General features: G+C 60.0%; 1 protein-coding gene across 3 annotated transcripts in view; it reads left to right on the forward strand.

Moving 5' to 3' along the window:
• Positions 1–1,356: 1,356 nt before the first annotated feature.
• The window catches only part of CERS4 (ceramide synthase 4), a 28,946-nt gene continuing 15,116 nt past the window's right edge, over positions 1,357–15,186 (forward strand). For 2 of the 3 annotated variants that reach the window (XR_011496123.1, XM_044753231.2), the window contains exon 1: positions 1,357–1,593. The gene's annotated coding sequence lies outside the window, so the exon portion shown is untranslated. Of the gene's footprint in view, positions 1,594–6,525; positions 6,696–15,186 lie in introns of those variants that run through there. The other variant, XM_070491888.1, reaches the window with a different exon arrangement.

Raw genomic sequence — 15,186 nt, forward strand, 5'->3', positions numbered from 1 at the left:
GGGGTCCCCCTCCACTTCTCCAGGGACCTGCTGCTTCTGGCTGGGGGCCTGGACTCCCCAGTTCCACCGTGTCTCCCGCGTTGCTGTGAATACAAATGGCCGCCCTGCTCTGAGCACCGCGGGGGCCAAGCGGAGGACAGCTCCTAGTCGCAAGATCTGGGCAAAGCAGCTTGGATGGTCTTCCCTTCCCCACGCGCAAAGGGGCTCCCGGAGGGAGAGGGAGATGATATGAAGGTGAATATGGGGGGGGCAGGGGTGGAGGGGGCACTCGGAGGAGGGGACTGAGGCCTGAGAGAGAAGGATGCCCGCATTTGAAAAGAGAAAGACTGCTGGCCTGGTGGAGGGAACAGCAAGTTCAAAGCGCTGGAAGGTAGATTGTGGGGGACACGTTTCTTCCACTCTTGCACCAGAGGTCTCTGGCCCCCTCCCTCCTCCCACATGTGGAAATCGAACGTCGTGAAGCAACCCCCTTAGGGCCCCCAGGCCAGAAGGCCCGGACCTTCCCCACCTCGCCCTGGACTCGCTCCAGGGAGAGGCTTATTGTCCAAAGGTGAAGCCACGCGGTCAGCCAGCGCCTCTGGAACCCCCAACTGGCGACAGCTGGACGCTGAGTCCCCCATGTGCGCCCTACTGCTCACAGACTACCCGCGCCTGGTCCGCGATTGTCCTCTGTTCTCAGCTCGCCCAGGCTCCCTGCCCTGCGCACCGCTGATCCCGGGTCACTTTCGGTCTCACCCGGGGAGAAGGGGCCCAGCCTCGCCCCTGTTGCCCTCTGCCTCGCGGGCACCGCGGTGCAGCCTTGGGGCTGCGCCACCACCCACGCCGGCTTATCTCCCCGCTTTATCTCCCCCAGCTCTGCCGCCTGACCCCTGCCCTCCACCAGATCTCAGCCGTTGCCCGGATGCCCTCCATGCCTCCCAGCCTCCGGGAGGGGGCCCCCAGGGCTCCCAACACTGCGGTTGGCCACTGCGCGCGCCTTGGCTCCGCGAACCACGCACTGGGCCAGCTTGGCTTGCGAGCTGGACAGGTCCCCAGACCTGGGGGACCGGGTGTGGCCGCTGAGGCCTGAGGCGGAGCCCGGGCCTCCCCAGCAACTCCCCGCCGCGCGCTCCGGCGGATCAGGGCGCCCCCGGGAGCGCTGGCGGAGGCGCGGGGCAGAGCCGAGCCAGAAGAGGGGACCCGGGAGGGGGCCGGGGAGGACACGCAGAGAACAGAGGAGGAGCGGGGGCCGGAGTGAGCGCTCAGCAGACCGTGCTGGGTTCAAAGGCGAAAGATAAAGCGCACGCAGGAGGCTGGAGGCTGGATTCGGGCCGGGAGCGCCTCGGGGCCGGGAGGGGCGGGGCCGGGGGCGGGGCCATGGGCGGGGCCCGGGCAGCGGCCTAGTCGTGGAGAGGGGTGCCTGGCCCCGCCCCGCCCCGCCCCGCGCCCCCTCCAGTCTTCCTTGCCGGCCCCGGGCCGAGGCGGCGCCGCGAGCAGAGTCCGGCTGCCTCGTGCGCGCTGCGCGTGTCGCCTTCTCCTCCGCATCTGCCACCAGGCGCGCCGTCCCCCGCCCCGCCGCCGGCCCCTGGTGCGCCCCGCCGCCTGCGCGCCCAGGTAAGCGAGCGCCCCGCGCCCAGATCGCCGCCCGGAACGCCACCCTAGCGGCGAGCTCGGGCCCCGCCTCCGCGGCCATGGCGGCCCCGGCCCGGCCCCCAGACGCAGCCGCTCCGGCCCCCATCACCCCTCCCGGGACGGCCTCTCAGGGCTTCCCATCTGGTCCCAGGCCCGGGCCGCGTTCCCGAGAGAGCCCCGCTCCCCCCGAGGGCCGGGGCGCCGCTGCGAAACGCGGGAGGGAGTGGGGCCGAGCCTGGCACGGTGACGCGGGGGAATCCGGATGCGTGAACGCAAGGAGCGCACCGGGAGTGGCGGCCCGTCCCCAGCGAATCCAAACGGAGCGCCTACTGGGTGTCCCCGACGTGCCAGGGCTGGGGATGGCGCCCGGGCCCCTGGCCTCGGAGCCCGCAGGCCGGCCGTGTAGACGGCTGGGAACCGCGTAAACAGAGAGACGCAGATCATTCCAGCCAGTGCTCAGTGCGAGGAGGACGACGCATCAGGGGGATGGGGTGAAGGCCAGGAAGGGATCCTCGGAGAAAGTGACATCTGGGCCTGAGTGGTCCAGCCAGCGAGGGCTTTTTAGGTCCCCAAAACAGCCAGATTCTGAGGCAGGGCCCAGCTTGATGTGTTTGCAAGAGCACAAAAGAGGCCGGCGTGGCTGGAGCGCGGTGAGCCAGCGTCAGCGGTGGGGAGAGGTGGGCCCGGGCCTCGAAGATGGCAAGGAGTCTGTGGATTCCATTCTCAAGTCTGTGGGGACCACGAAGCTTAAACACGGTCTCCTTGTGTCTTCAGAAGATCCTGCAGCTGCTCTGGGCAGAAGCGATGGCAGGAGACCTGGGAGGAGCCTGCTGGTTGGGACCCAACTGGTAGGGGTGGTGGATAGTGAGTGACTTGGGGGTTCATTTTGGCCGAAGAACGTCATCTGTGTCCCCCGCCTGCTCAGAAGTGGGGCCCAAAGGAGGGTCCGTGAAGATTTCTGGCCTGGGCAGCTGAGATTATGGAGGGGCCTCTCCTTGCCTAGGTGGGGAAACTGAGGGAGAAACGAGTCGGGGGAGCGGGGGGCGGCTGTCGTGGCTGAGTCTGACTTGCGAAACCAATGAGATGCCACCTGATTGCCGAGGCTCCTGGAGGCCAGGCGAGGCCCCAGGCCGCCGAGCGCAGAGCCCCACTGGGGCAACCCGGACCTTAATGCTTGGCGCTGTCTGAGATAGAAATTCTTGGAAGCCCCCCGAATCTCTAGCCTCAGCGCAGTCCCCTTTCAAGAACAGGTGCTGTGAATAAAGCTGGTGATGGTCCTGGGGGGAGCCTGGAGCCAGCTCAGCACACCTGGGGACTGGAGGCTGGAGGGAGGAGGCAGTCAGCCGTCAGATGCAGGCAGAGCATCCTCCTAGCCTGGCCTCCTGGCTCAGCCACTCCTGGCAGCGGTGTCTTGAGCGCGGAGGGAAGAGGCGGTGGAAATAAGCTGTGAGCCTTGGTCGGGAACTTTCCTGAGCTTCAGTTTGCCCATCTGTAAAATGGGTCAGCAGCACCTCCATCTGGGAGTGTCGTTCAGAGGAAAGGAAGTCTTGGCTAGGAAAGGGGCTGGGCCAGTCCAGTGGCAGCCTCTGGCCTGAGGGGCTGGGGGTGGGCTGCAGCATAGGTGGGAGTCCAGGGTCCCCAGAGCCTCCGTTTCCTGCTCCAAGAAATGGGAGCGATGCGGAAGGGCGCCCACCTCCAGACAGATGGCGTGAGTCAGGCGTGTGAAAGGGCTGCTTGGTAGAGCACCTGACACGGAGTGATTACTCAGCGCTGGGGTGACCGTGGGGGGGGCGGGCTACCCCTCCCCACACCCCTGGGACGCCCACAGGAAAGCAAGCCCCGTGGGACCCTGCTCCCTTTTCTGGACACCGGAGGCTGCCTCTGACCTCCTCCTGCCAGTTCGAGTTTAGTCCCCTAAGGCTACTGACTCCACCTCCTCCTACTTGTTTCTTTCCCTGTAAAATGGGAATAATATCAGTCATCACCTCGGAGGGGAGCCAGCCACGCTGCTAAGAAGCACCTGGTAAAGGAGAGGATGCCTTGCGGGGAGGGAGTCTGGACGCATGGCCTTATTCATCCTTGGGAGCTGGGAAGGCTTCTTGGAAGAGGTGACCCTCGGCCAGGGAGCAAAGATGTGGAGGGGAGACACTGCGGGGGGCCTGGGAGGAGCTGCCCAGAGCTGCCCAGAGGCGACAGCATCCTGGATGGACAGCTCCATCAGGAGCTGGACCAGGTGGAGGTTGGAGGAGGGAGAAGTGGGTGGATCCTGGAGAGATCTGAAGTCCTGGGTTGGGGGGAGGTGGAGTAGCCCCTGACTGGGGAGCGCAGGGTCCCGTGCGCGACAGCAAGGTGCGGGGTGCACTTTGGGAAAAAGGGAGTCTGGAGCTTGCGAGACGGCCCCGCTCTGGAGGATGGAGTGGCGAGGGGGCAGGAGGAAACCAGGAGCAGGTGGCAAACCAGAGGCCGAGGGAGCAAGGGCTTCCCAAAGGAGGAGCAGGTCAGCCTCAGCCATGTCTGAATCCCCTGCTTGAAGGGTTCCTCCCCGTGGCAGGGGTTTTATGCCCTTATCTGGCTGCCCTTCCCTGCCATCCCCTCCCCCTGCTCCTCCCCCCAAGCCATTCAGAATGGGCTTTTCTTTGCCACCCTTGAATGGGCCCCTCAGACCCAGCCTAGCTCTGACCAGGGTGACCTAAAGGGGGCCTTTCTCCTCCCTCAGTCTGGAGTTTATACCTTTGTTAATATGATGCTGTTACACCAGTTCTCCACACGGAACCTGCAGGAGCTCAGCTCTCACCCCACCTGTCCTGGGCTCATTTGCCCCAGGGTCCCACGACTGTGTCTCTAAGGAGGGGTCAAGCCCCTTCCAGCCATGCTCTAGGGACCCCCTCTGCTCTGTGCTTGGCTCCGCCTCCTTTCCACCCCTGCCTGTCTGTCGTTTATTCATTCAGCACATACATATGAAAGGCCTGCACTGGGAGGCACTGGGGACCAGCATGAACAAAAACGAAGCTTCCCCACTGCCCCCCGCCTTGTGGAGCTGATGTTCTGGGAGGAGGGGAGGAGGGAGGGGCATGAGATCTGAAGGATGAGAAGGAGCTCGCCAGGTGGACATCCATAGCAGGAGCATTCCAGGTGGCAGGCCCGGCATGTGCAAAGGTCCTGGGACAGGATGGGGCCTGGCGTATTGGAGGTGTAGCAAGAAGGCTGGTATGGCTGGGTGGAGCAAAGTGAGCCAAGGGGGAGAGTGGGGAGAGGGGCAGATGAAGAGACTGAGGGTCCTAAGGGCCCCCAGTCCGACCACAGCAGACCCTGGCAGGTCCCTGCTGGAGGGGTGGGAGGTGGTTGGCCCTGCTGCTCTGTGGTTTGTGGGGGGGGGGGGGGGGGGGTGGCTTGGGTCCTTTGTCCTCTATGTGTCGGGGGCAATGGACGCAGTGATGAGGACCAGGCAGGAGGAGGCGGCCAGGGTGGCCACTGGGTGGGCGGGTCAGGATGGTCTCAGAGAGGTGACGGGCGCCCTGAGGACACGGGGATGGCGGGCAGGCGCCTGGTGGGCCTGGAGGACGAGCAGCAAAAACCACAGCAGCTGTGTTTTGAGGATGGCCCCGCCACCAGCCCGCTGTCACCCCCTGTCCAGGTGGAGGAGAAAGGGCTCGCGCCCCCCCCCCCACCCTGTCCCCGACGTGGGCAAGGCCGGGTCACCCTTCCGCCCCGTCACTAGCGTGCACCCCCAACCCCTCCGGCTTCAGGGTCTTCCCCGAGGGGATTCGGACCCTCGGAGCCTGAAACCCACTTCAGAGGTTCTGCTGAGCCAGGATGCCGTGACCCGGTCTGTCCCCATCCTGCTGGTCCCCCTCCAGATCGGGGATGGGTGTGCCTTCAGGCAGCTCCCTTTGGCCCTGGCTCAGCGATGACGGGGATCCTGGCAGGCGCGAGGGGGCCGCAGCGGGAGCAAGGGGAGAGGGGTAAACTGTGAGGAGATGACAAGGGACAAGGACAGTGACAGGAGGGGAGAGCAGGCAGGACGAGCTTTGGAAACGTCTGCCTCTGGGTCTCGTTTCTGCATCTGAGAGTTCCTTAGGGCAGGTCTAGAAGTAAAGCTGACCCCTCCCTGCCCTCACCTCTTCCCTGTCTCCCCTCTGCTCCAGCCCCAAGGACTCGTGTCTATGCCTTGAATCCCCCCCCTACCATGGCCCTGCCTCAGGGCCTTTGCACAGGCTGTTCTTGCTGCCTTGAATGCTCTGCCCCCATGGCTGCCTCCCTCACCTCCTCTGCTCAGATATCACCTCCTCAGGGAAGCCTTCCTGACCTCCCTGTTTAAAACTGTGGCCCCCACCTCCCGGCTCCTGATCTCTTCCCCCCAGGCCTTTTTTTTTCCTCACGAATACCTGACATAATAAAACAAATTCATAAAATATGGTGTTTGCCGCCTCCCAGCCCTACCCCCTCCAGAACCTCAGCTCCGTGAGGGTGGGAATCCTGACCTCGCCTGTTCCCTGTGGAACCACAGTGTAGACTCCGGCACCTGGTACACAGTAGGTGCTCAATAAATGTTTGTGAAGTGATGACAGGCGTCTCAGGCGTCTCAGGCACTTCTGGCTGCAGCCCGAGAGGCTTGGCTTGGATGCGGGGGTGCTCATGGGGTGGCAGGACTTCCCCACGTAACCTAGAATTTTCCAGAAATGTGTTGAACATGAGGGAAGGTAGTTCGGGAGGGGGGTGGGCAGAGCCTCTGTGAAGAGGTACCGTTTGAGCTGAGCCCGAGGCCCAGCCGGGGATGCACACTGCCTGGCCCCGAGTGCCCTCCGTGGGGAGGGCCAGACGCATCCCTGGACAGCGTGAGCACAGCCGAGGACCCCCAGGCCCTGAGCCAGCCTGGGAGGCCCGGAGGGCTTCCTGGAAGCAGCCGCGCGCAAGCGCAAGCCGCTCACTTGGAGGGCTGGGAGAATAGGGAACCGTGCCTCGGGCGGAGGGCACAGCCCCGGCGGAGGCCTGGTGTCCGAGTGTCGCCTCAGCGCGGCGGTTCTGAGATTTGCACGGACCCTGGGAATCCGGCGGGGACCCGCGGAGTCTGGTGGCCGCAGGAGGTTGGCGCAGGGCGGCGGGCAGGGCTGGATCCCAGAGGGCTCCGAGCAGATGAATGCGCGGCCCGGAGCTGGGGGAGCCCCCCTGGGGCTCTCCAATGGGGGAGACACCCGGCTTGTCCTGGAAGCCGGGGTGGGGAGAGGGGTGGGTGGGGAGGAGGGGAGGAGGGGAGAGGGGCGGGTGGGGAGGAGCGCTGGGCCCTGCGCCCTCCGATTGGCCCTGCGCCTCCAGGCCCCCGGCAGCCCCCCTGCCTCCCTGCCTCCATCTGCGCCTCCGAGAGCAGGGCCGCCCCGCGTGGTCATCTGAGAGGAAGTGCTTCGCCTCCTGTTACACAAACATCCCCGGGCCTTAAAGGGCCCACGGTCAGCCTCGGCCACCCGCCGGGGGGTCGGGGGGGGGGGGGTGCCCCTCTGGGCGCCACCCCGTGCGGTTTGGAGCCCCAGCCCGGCAGCCCCGCCCAACGCAGGGGATGCTGGCGCTCGCGCGCGCCCCACGCGGCGCCCTGCGCTCCCCAGGCGGGCAGAGGGGCGCCGGGAGGGTGACTCATCTCCCTGTCACCCCGAGGCCACCGAGCAGGAGCAGATGCGCGCAGGTGTGCGGACTCAAGTTCACCGCCGTTTGCGGGTCACTTACGCAGCTGAGACCCGACAGGTCTGCAGCTGGCGCTGGGGCGCGTGTCGAGTCAGGGGGCACAGAGGCGGTGCCTGGGGGGCCCTGGGGTCCAGGGCTCTTGAGGGCCTGCCTTCTCCCCCACTGTCACCCTTCCTACCTCTTAGACTCCGCCGTCTGGGAGTCCCACCCCTGGAACTGGCCCAAGAAGGTTCTTCCCGGTCCCTCCTACCCCTGGGCTGTGTGCCCCCAAATTCTTGCCCAAGCAGGTTGTTCCCAGATCAGTGCCTGCCCAGCCCTGTCCCAGCCCCCATCACCTCCCAGACACCAGCCCCTGGTGACGTCTTGGGGAAGCCCCTCTCAGTCAGGGAAATCCCAGAGCAGGGACAGCCCATGTGCCTGGAGAGTTCACAGCATCACCGCCTTCCAGTGACATCGAGGCCCAAGGCTCCCACGGCTGCCGCTGTGTCTTTCAGGCCCAGGGGACAGGTCCTTTCGGGTGTCCCTCAGCCAAGTAGAGCTCAGACCCACGCTGGCGGCCTCGGTCCAGGACTGAACGTTGTCTTGTTTCATTGTGTTTGTTTTGTGGCCACGTCTGCACGTGACGCGGATGCTGGCTTTCTTCGAGGAAGGGACAGTTTTTCTGACAATAAATGGACTTAAGACAAACCCAGGTGGGAGAGGGACGGGGCGGAAGGGTGACGGGGCCGCGGGAAGGATGGAGGCGGGAGCTGGGGGGTCCTCGGGGGTTCTGGGTGTCCGCAGAGAGACCCGAGGCCTCCCCTAACCCTTCATTCAGTCGTCTGTTCCGTGGACAGCTTCCAGGCGCCTGTCATGTGTCGGGTGCTGGGAACATGGAGCAGGCAGGTCCATCCCTGTCACTGGGCTCCCGGGAAAGAGACCACAGTTGCCCTGAAAGTTCTGAGAAAGGGGACAGGAGAGTCCACGGGAGGGGCCCTTCAACCAGCCTGGGGGCACCTGGTAGGGCTTCCTGGCAGAAGTGGCTGGAGAGCAGAGTGGTGAAGAACTGCAAGGGATTTGCAGGCAGAAGGGAGACCGTTACTGGTAGGGGAAACAGCACGTGCAAAGGCCCAGCGGTGCACCTGGGTGCACAGTGCAGCATCTGTCAGAGCACTTGCAGGATTGAATGCTGAGGGTCTGATCTGCACGTTCGAAGGATGGCATCGATGCTGATGTACATCAGGGGGCCTGGACTAAACCTGGGGGCAGAGAGACTGGGGAAAAGTGGCCCCAGTGATCGAGACGAGAGACGAGGCTGCCGCAGTGGGATTCAAGCAGAGAAGGGCCTCGCTGGACAATTACAGGGGAGATGGATGCAACTGGGGAGTAGCTGAGCATCCAGGGGGTGTGCGGAGGGCTCTGGGAATCTAGAAACGTGCAGCACGCATGCGCGGATTGCGGCTTCCAAGGGTCAGATGCGCCACTAGGAGGTCACGAATACGTGGACAGGATGGGCCGCTGGGATGGGCCTGGGGACAGAGGGTGGTCACTGGGGAAAGTGGTGGCGAAGTCCGAAGTAGTGGGGTGGGAATGGACTGAAATACAGGCACAGAGACAGCCAGCCTGCTTTCGGGGAATGCCGAGCTGCCACGGCTGATCCCAGGTCCTGTGACCAAGGCCATCTGGAGCGCCTGGGGCGAAGTTAAAATTCCAGCCATTTACCAGCTGTGTGACCCTGGGTCCACGAATCAGTGTCTCTGAGACAGTTCAGCCGTGGGAACCATAACAGCATGTTCCTCAGAGCAGGGCTGGCATTTCCAGGGCAGGGAGACAGGCGTGTGGGGCAATTGGCGCAGGGCTGGCCCCAGGGCTAGTGACTGTAGGTAACACCTGGCATGGTACCAACCCCGCGGTGCATTGGGCAATCCCTGATAGGGACGTGGGCAAGGCCTGCTGTCCCAGGAAATAGTCTGGCTTTTGCTGCTACTCGACCTTCCCTGAACGTGCCTCCAGGCATGCCGTCACCAAGGGGCGGCAGAGGGGTCCGCTGGCCCACTGGCGGCAGAAGTAGAGCAAATGTTAGACCAGGCCAGAGGGTCTAATGCTGGAGGAGGGATGCGCTCAGAGTACGACCTGGAGCCCACAGTTCTCTCCACCCTGGAAGGTGGGCAGTGGCATCGCCAAAGGGGCTGATCTGGATTGGGAAGTGGTTTCTTAGGTGGTGAGCCGGACGGGGTAGGGGGGAGGCTCGTGGCCAGCCAGAAATGCCACCTCTGAGCCCCCGTCTCCTCTGCCAATGTCCCCTTCAGTGGAAGCCTTTTCTTTTCTCTTGCGCTAATATAATTTTCTATTTAAAAAGTCACCCCGAATATATACATATGCTGGAATATCATTCAGCCTTAAAAGGAAGGGAAGTCCTGATGCTTGGAACAGCATGGGTGAACCCTGAGGACGTTACGCTGGGTGAAATAAGCCGGACACAAAAGGGCAGATGCAGTGTGATTCAACTTACAGGAGGAACCCAGAGTCATCAAATTCATAGAGACGGAACGTAGAATAGAGACTTCTGGGGGCCATGGGAGGGGAATGAGGAGGTGCTGTTTAATGGGACGGAGTTTCAGCTTTGCAAGATGAAAAGAGTTCTAGAGATGAATGGTGGTGATGGTTGCACAACCTTATGAGTGTACTTAACACCACTAAACTGCGTGTTAGCCATATACCTCGCTCCAAAGGTCACCGGGACTCTGTATATTTTTTTAATTGTAGTAAAATATATATAACATAAAATTCACCACTTTAACCATTTTCAAGCGTGCAGGGTGGTAGCATTCACTATGTTCTCAATGTCCTGTAGCCATCACCACCATCCATTTCCAGATGCACGTTTTTATTCCACCTTTATTTTTGTTTCTCTATTCTTCTGTTTGGACATTAGCTCTTATCTGTCTCCAAATTTATTAACTCTTCTGTTATTTCCAGTCGGCTCTCAATATTTTATTTTTTATTTCAAATACTGTGTTTTTCTGGTCTTGAGTTTCCGTTTGGTTCATTGCAATAGTTTCTGCTCCTCTGCGGAAATTTCATGTTTGTTCCTTCCTTAGGAGCTCATTTTTCTCCGCATTCTTGGGTCAATTTATAATAGCTGCTGCAAAGTCCTTATCTGCTCGTTCCAACATCAGAGTCACCTCAGGGCCATTCCTCATTCATTTCCTTCTTTCTTGAGTAGGGGTTGTGTTTCCTGTTTCTTCAAGTGTCAAGTCATTTTGGATTGTATTCTGAACATTGTGTTGTAGAGATTCTGGATTCTGCTGTGTTCCTCTGGAGAGCATTGATTTTTTTTTTTTTAAATCAGGCAATTCACTTATCTGGACTGAAACTCCAAACTCTGTTTCCCTTGTGGTGAGTGGCAGGTGAAATCTCTGTGTCTGTCTTTTTTTTTTTTTTTTTGAAGAAGAAGAAGATTAGCCCTGAGCTAACTGCCTCCGATCCTCCTCTTTTTGCTGAGGAAGACTGGCCCTGAGCTAACATCCATGCCCATCTTCCTCTACTTTATATGTGGGACGCCTACCACAGCATGGCTTGACAAGCGATGCCATGTCCGCACCCGGGATCTGAACCAGCGAACCCCAGGCCGCCGAGAAGCGGAACGTGCACACTTAACCGCTGCTCCACTGGGCCAGCCCCTCTGCGTCTTTCTTTTAGGCTTAGCTGGGCTGGTTGGAGCCAAAAGTTAGCAAGAGACTCACACAGAGTTTTTGTAGAATTTGGAACTTCTTTTTTCTGGCTCTCTCCTTGCCTACACGTTCTGTCTCATTATTGGGCTGTTGTGGTCTCTTTGAGCTCAATCTTCTCATTTTTCAAGCCAGTTTCTGTTTCCATGAATAACAATGAAAAATGGGCAACTCACCCCAGGCTGTTCCCTTCTTCCATGTATAGACTCTCCTGTAACTTCTGCCTACTTTGGGTCACTCTCTAAAGCAGTGCTGTCCGGTAGAATTTTCTGCAGTGATGGAAATGTTCCCTATCTGTGCTGCCTGATACGGTTGGCACAACTGAGAAACTGAATTTTAAATTTCATTCAATTGAATTGAAATTGAAATTTCAGGTCATTTGTTTGTTTATTGTTTTTTAATGTAGTCCAGAGTTTGTCGTTCTCTCTGAGAGGGCGGGTCAGCTGCCACTAACCTCACCACCTCCAGAGGCAGAACCCTTGTCGTGGTTTTCCGCTACGTAAATGACAGCCATTCGTCTCTCTCTGCATTTTGCTTTACTTTTTTCTACTCAGTGATCCTCCCAAGTCAGTGAGCATGGCTTTTCCTCCTTCTCCTTGTCACCTCTCCTTTGGCAATTTTCTAAATTAAAAAAAAAATTTTTTTTAATTGTGGGAAAACACATATAACAAAAAATTGATCATGTTGGCCATTTTTAACTGCACAGTTCAGTATCGCTAATTATATTCACGTTGTGGTGTAACCAACCTCCAGAACTTTTTCATCTTGCAGAACTGAAACTCTGGCCCCATTAAACACTAACTCCCCATCCCTCCCTCCTCCCAGCCCCTGGCACCCACCTTTCTACTGTCTGTGAATTTGACTCCTCTGGGGGCCTCCTATAGGTGGAGTCCTATGGTCTTTGTCCTTCTGTGTCTGGCTTATTTCACTGAGCACAGTGTCCTCAAGGTTCATCCATGTTGTATCTTCCTCCTCCTTTTAAACTCTTACCTAATATTTCACAGTATGGAATCCTGAGCTTTCTGATCCCCAACTGCTGGATATCAAGGTTGCTTCCAGTTTTCACTAGAAGGGAGAGGGGGCAGGACCCTGAAGGGGCACAGGGAGATTTTGGGAAGTGATGGATGTGTTCATTCTCTTGATTGAGGTGATGGTTTCACGGGTGTGTACATATGTCAAAAGGCACGGAGTCACATGCTGTAAACACATGTGGCTTCTTGAATGTCAGTGATACCTCTGTAAAGCTGTGTTTATTTGATTGGTTTGTTTAATTGTATAGTCCAAGTGGGCTCCCCTTACGCTCCCCCCTTGATCTCATCCCTGTAATAATCAGATCCTTCTGCCCCACCCCCTCCTGCCTTTGGGGCTGGGGACTGCTCAGTGACCCCCTCAAACCCCCAGAGACTTGATCCTTTCTCCTCATCTGTCCTTCTTGAGACCTTCTTGACTGACGCCCCAACACACACCCACACTAGCTGATGCTGGGGACCCCAGAGGGCTCTCCCTGGCCCTCACTGTCTGGGAAGACGCAGAACCAGCTAGCTCTCGAAGCCCCCCGGGGGCCCCTGAAGAAAGGCCCAGGGGCAGGGCGGGGACGGGGAGGGGACTCTGCAGAGGCTGGGAAAGACAGAGAGGGCCTTTTACATAGGGAATTTAATCTGATCCCGGTCTTGCGAGACTCGTAGACTCGTAGGAACTGGGCCAGTGAAGAGGGCGGGGGCATTTCAAGGAAAAGGCTGTGCGCGTGCAGAGGGCGGGGGTGGACTCCTGGAGGAAGCTCTTGGGAATCCTGGCTCCTGGGGGCGGGCTGACGCGGGGGCTCAGTGGAGCTCTAGCAGGACAGCTGGCAGGCAGGGGCCTGGAGGAGGCCCGAGGCAGAGCTGGGGGCCACTGCACGGCAACGCTTTCTTTTCGGTGGAAGTGGGGTTTCCCAAGGGGCCGTTCTGAGAAGCTGCAGCCAAGGGACGGGGAGGGGCCGTGGGGGCGAGAGGACAGGCTGTGGTGAGGCGAGAGGCCAGTGGGCGGGGGGTACCAGGGGCCCCAGTCCAGTTTCCCAGCCCCCTGAGCTGCGGGGGGGGGGGGGGGGGGGGTTGAAGTTAAGAAATCGTGTGCTGAGCTCCTGGCGCCCTGGGGAAACCTTGCTGGGCAGAGGCAGGCCTGGGAGGGTCCTAGGAGTCCTGAGCCCACCATTGGGCAGAGCAGCCCCGTCCCCACCCTGGGGAGCTTCCGGCCTGGGCTCTCTCCCTTGCCGGCTACGTCCAGTGGCTTCTTGCTTTGAACCTCAGGCCTCCCAGTTCCGAAGCCGGGAGACAGTGGACCTACTCTGCAGTGATCAAGCCGACCTTGCCTGTTAAAGCAGCTGGGGTTTTTTTCTAGAAAGTTTGTCCACCTGAGCGAAAGTCCTCGTGTCCACCCACCTTTTTGTGTGTCTCTTCTACCCACTTATCTATCCACCTGGCAAACATTTTGTTGGTGCCTGAGGTTGTGCCAGACCCTGTCTGAGGACAGAGCGGTGACTAGAACAACATTCTTGCCTTCACTGGGGTGAGGCAGGCAGGCAAGTGAATGAGGAAACAGAGGAAGTTGGACCAGAGGGCTGAAGGAACAAATGATACGGTGGCTTCTCTGGGAATGATCTAAGAAGGCTTCTCTGAGGAGCTGACGAGTGAGCTGAGGTGTAAATGATGAGATGGAGCTAGACATGGGGGCTCTGTCGGGGCAACAGCTCATGCAAAGGCCCTGGGGCAGGAATTGGACACAGCTCATGCAAAGGCCCTGGGGCAAGAGTGAGCTTGGTGAATTGGAAGCCCACCAAGCAGCTGTTGGCAGTGAACTGAGCTGGTGGGAGACGGGGGCTGTGCCAACAGGGCCAGAGTGTGGATGGCAGGAGTGTGTCTAAACATGAGGGGCTGGGACAAGGCAAAGCCCTGGACTTAGGGCCCTCCTTGGGGTCCTTGCAGGGGACAGCACTAGTACCCCCTGGACTGGCTGCATCGGTGGTCATCAGCACCCCACAGGGACCCTGCTCCGAGAAACCCAGAGTGGTGGAGGGGACAGCCGGGGCCCAGTGCAGGGGCGGCTGTGGTTGTCTACAACAACCCCTGCCTCGCCCATCATATGTTCCCTGCCAGGGCCTCCAGCCACAGACGTCAGGTGACTCCAGGCGGCAGGCCAGGCTGCAGGGCGGAGGGGGCGGGGTGTCTCCGCCTGTCCCTGGGCGCCCGGACAGCTGGAGGCGGAATTGATTTCCTTTGTCACAGGCCTGGCCGTTCCTGTGTTTGCTGCTAGCTCCATCTTCAATGCCACAAAAAAAGCCTGTGCGCATAGCCCTGCTCTGGTGGGCCAAGTGGGGGCGTTTGGGGCTCCGGGGGAGCACTAGGGTTCAGGCGTGCTCCTTCGGACCCCCGATGGGGGGCCGGGGCTCTCCTGCTCATCCTCCCCCTCCCCGCGGCCACGCAAAGCCCTAATCTCCCCGTCCCTCAGTCCCTGGCCGGCTATTTTTAGCCGCTAAGAAGGATTATCAGAAGCTGGCTCCCAGGTGGCAGGGCTGCCCTGGGAGACGGGGGCAGGGATGTGGGTGCAGGCTGGCCGGGCTGGACCAGCCTCCTCGGGGCGGCCCTGGCCCAGCCCAGCCTGAGCTCGGCAGCTGCAGCCTTAAGGGAGGCTGCCGAGAGGGGAGGACGGTTTCTCGCAGGTTCCTTCCCATCCCGACGGCCCCCCATGCATCCCCTCGCCTCTCTACTGCTAACAGTACCATAACTGACTTCTCCTTCGTGCTCACTGCAGCCCGGGCCCCATTCCCAACTGCCCTGTGTAGAAATGGCTGTTAGTCCCAATTTACAGAGGAGGAAACTGAGGCACAGAGAGGCCAGTTTGCTGCCCGAGGTCAAACGACGACAGGCAAATGGGGGAGGCAGGAAGCAAATGCGTTGCCATACCAGCATGGGGCGATTGTGAACTGCCCAGCCTCCTGAGCCCCTACAAATAGCCTGGAAATCTGGCTGGACCCATTTTTCAGACGGGGGAGCTGAGGCCCAGGGAAGCAGAGTGTCACAGCTGGGGTCCCAAAGAGAAAAGGTAAAAATTAAGAGGGTTCTCTCCCCGAGCCCCATTCCCTTCCATGCCTTGGGAAGAGGGCCTTGGGGGCGCGGGGTGGGAGTAGAAGAGAAATTTGAGCCTTGCTGGCCCGGGT

Source organism: Equus asinus, chromosome 20 (genome assembly GCF_041296235.1).
Source record: "Equus asinus isolate D_3611 breed Donkey chromosome 20, EquAss-T2T_v2, whole genome shotgun sequence".
Classification (NCBI taxonomy): domain Eukaryota; kingdom Metazoa; phylum Chordata; class Mammalia; order Perissodactyla; family Equidae; genus Equus; species Equus asinus.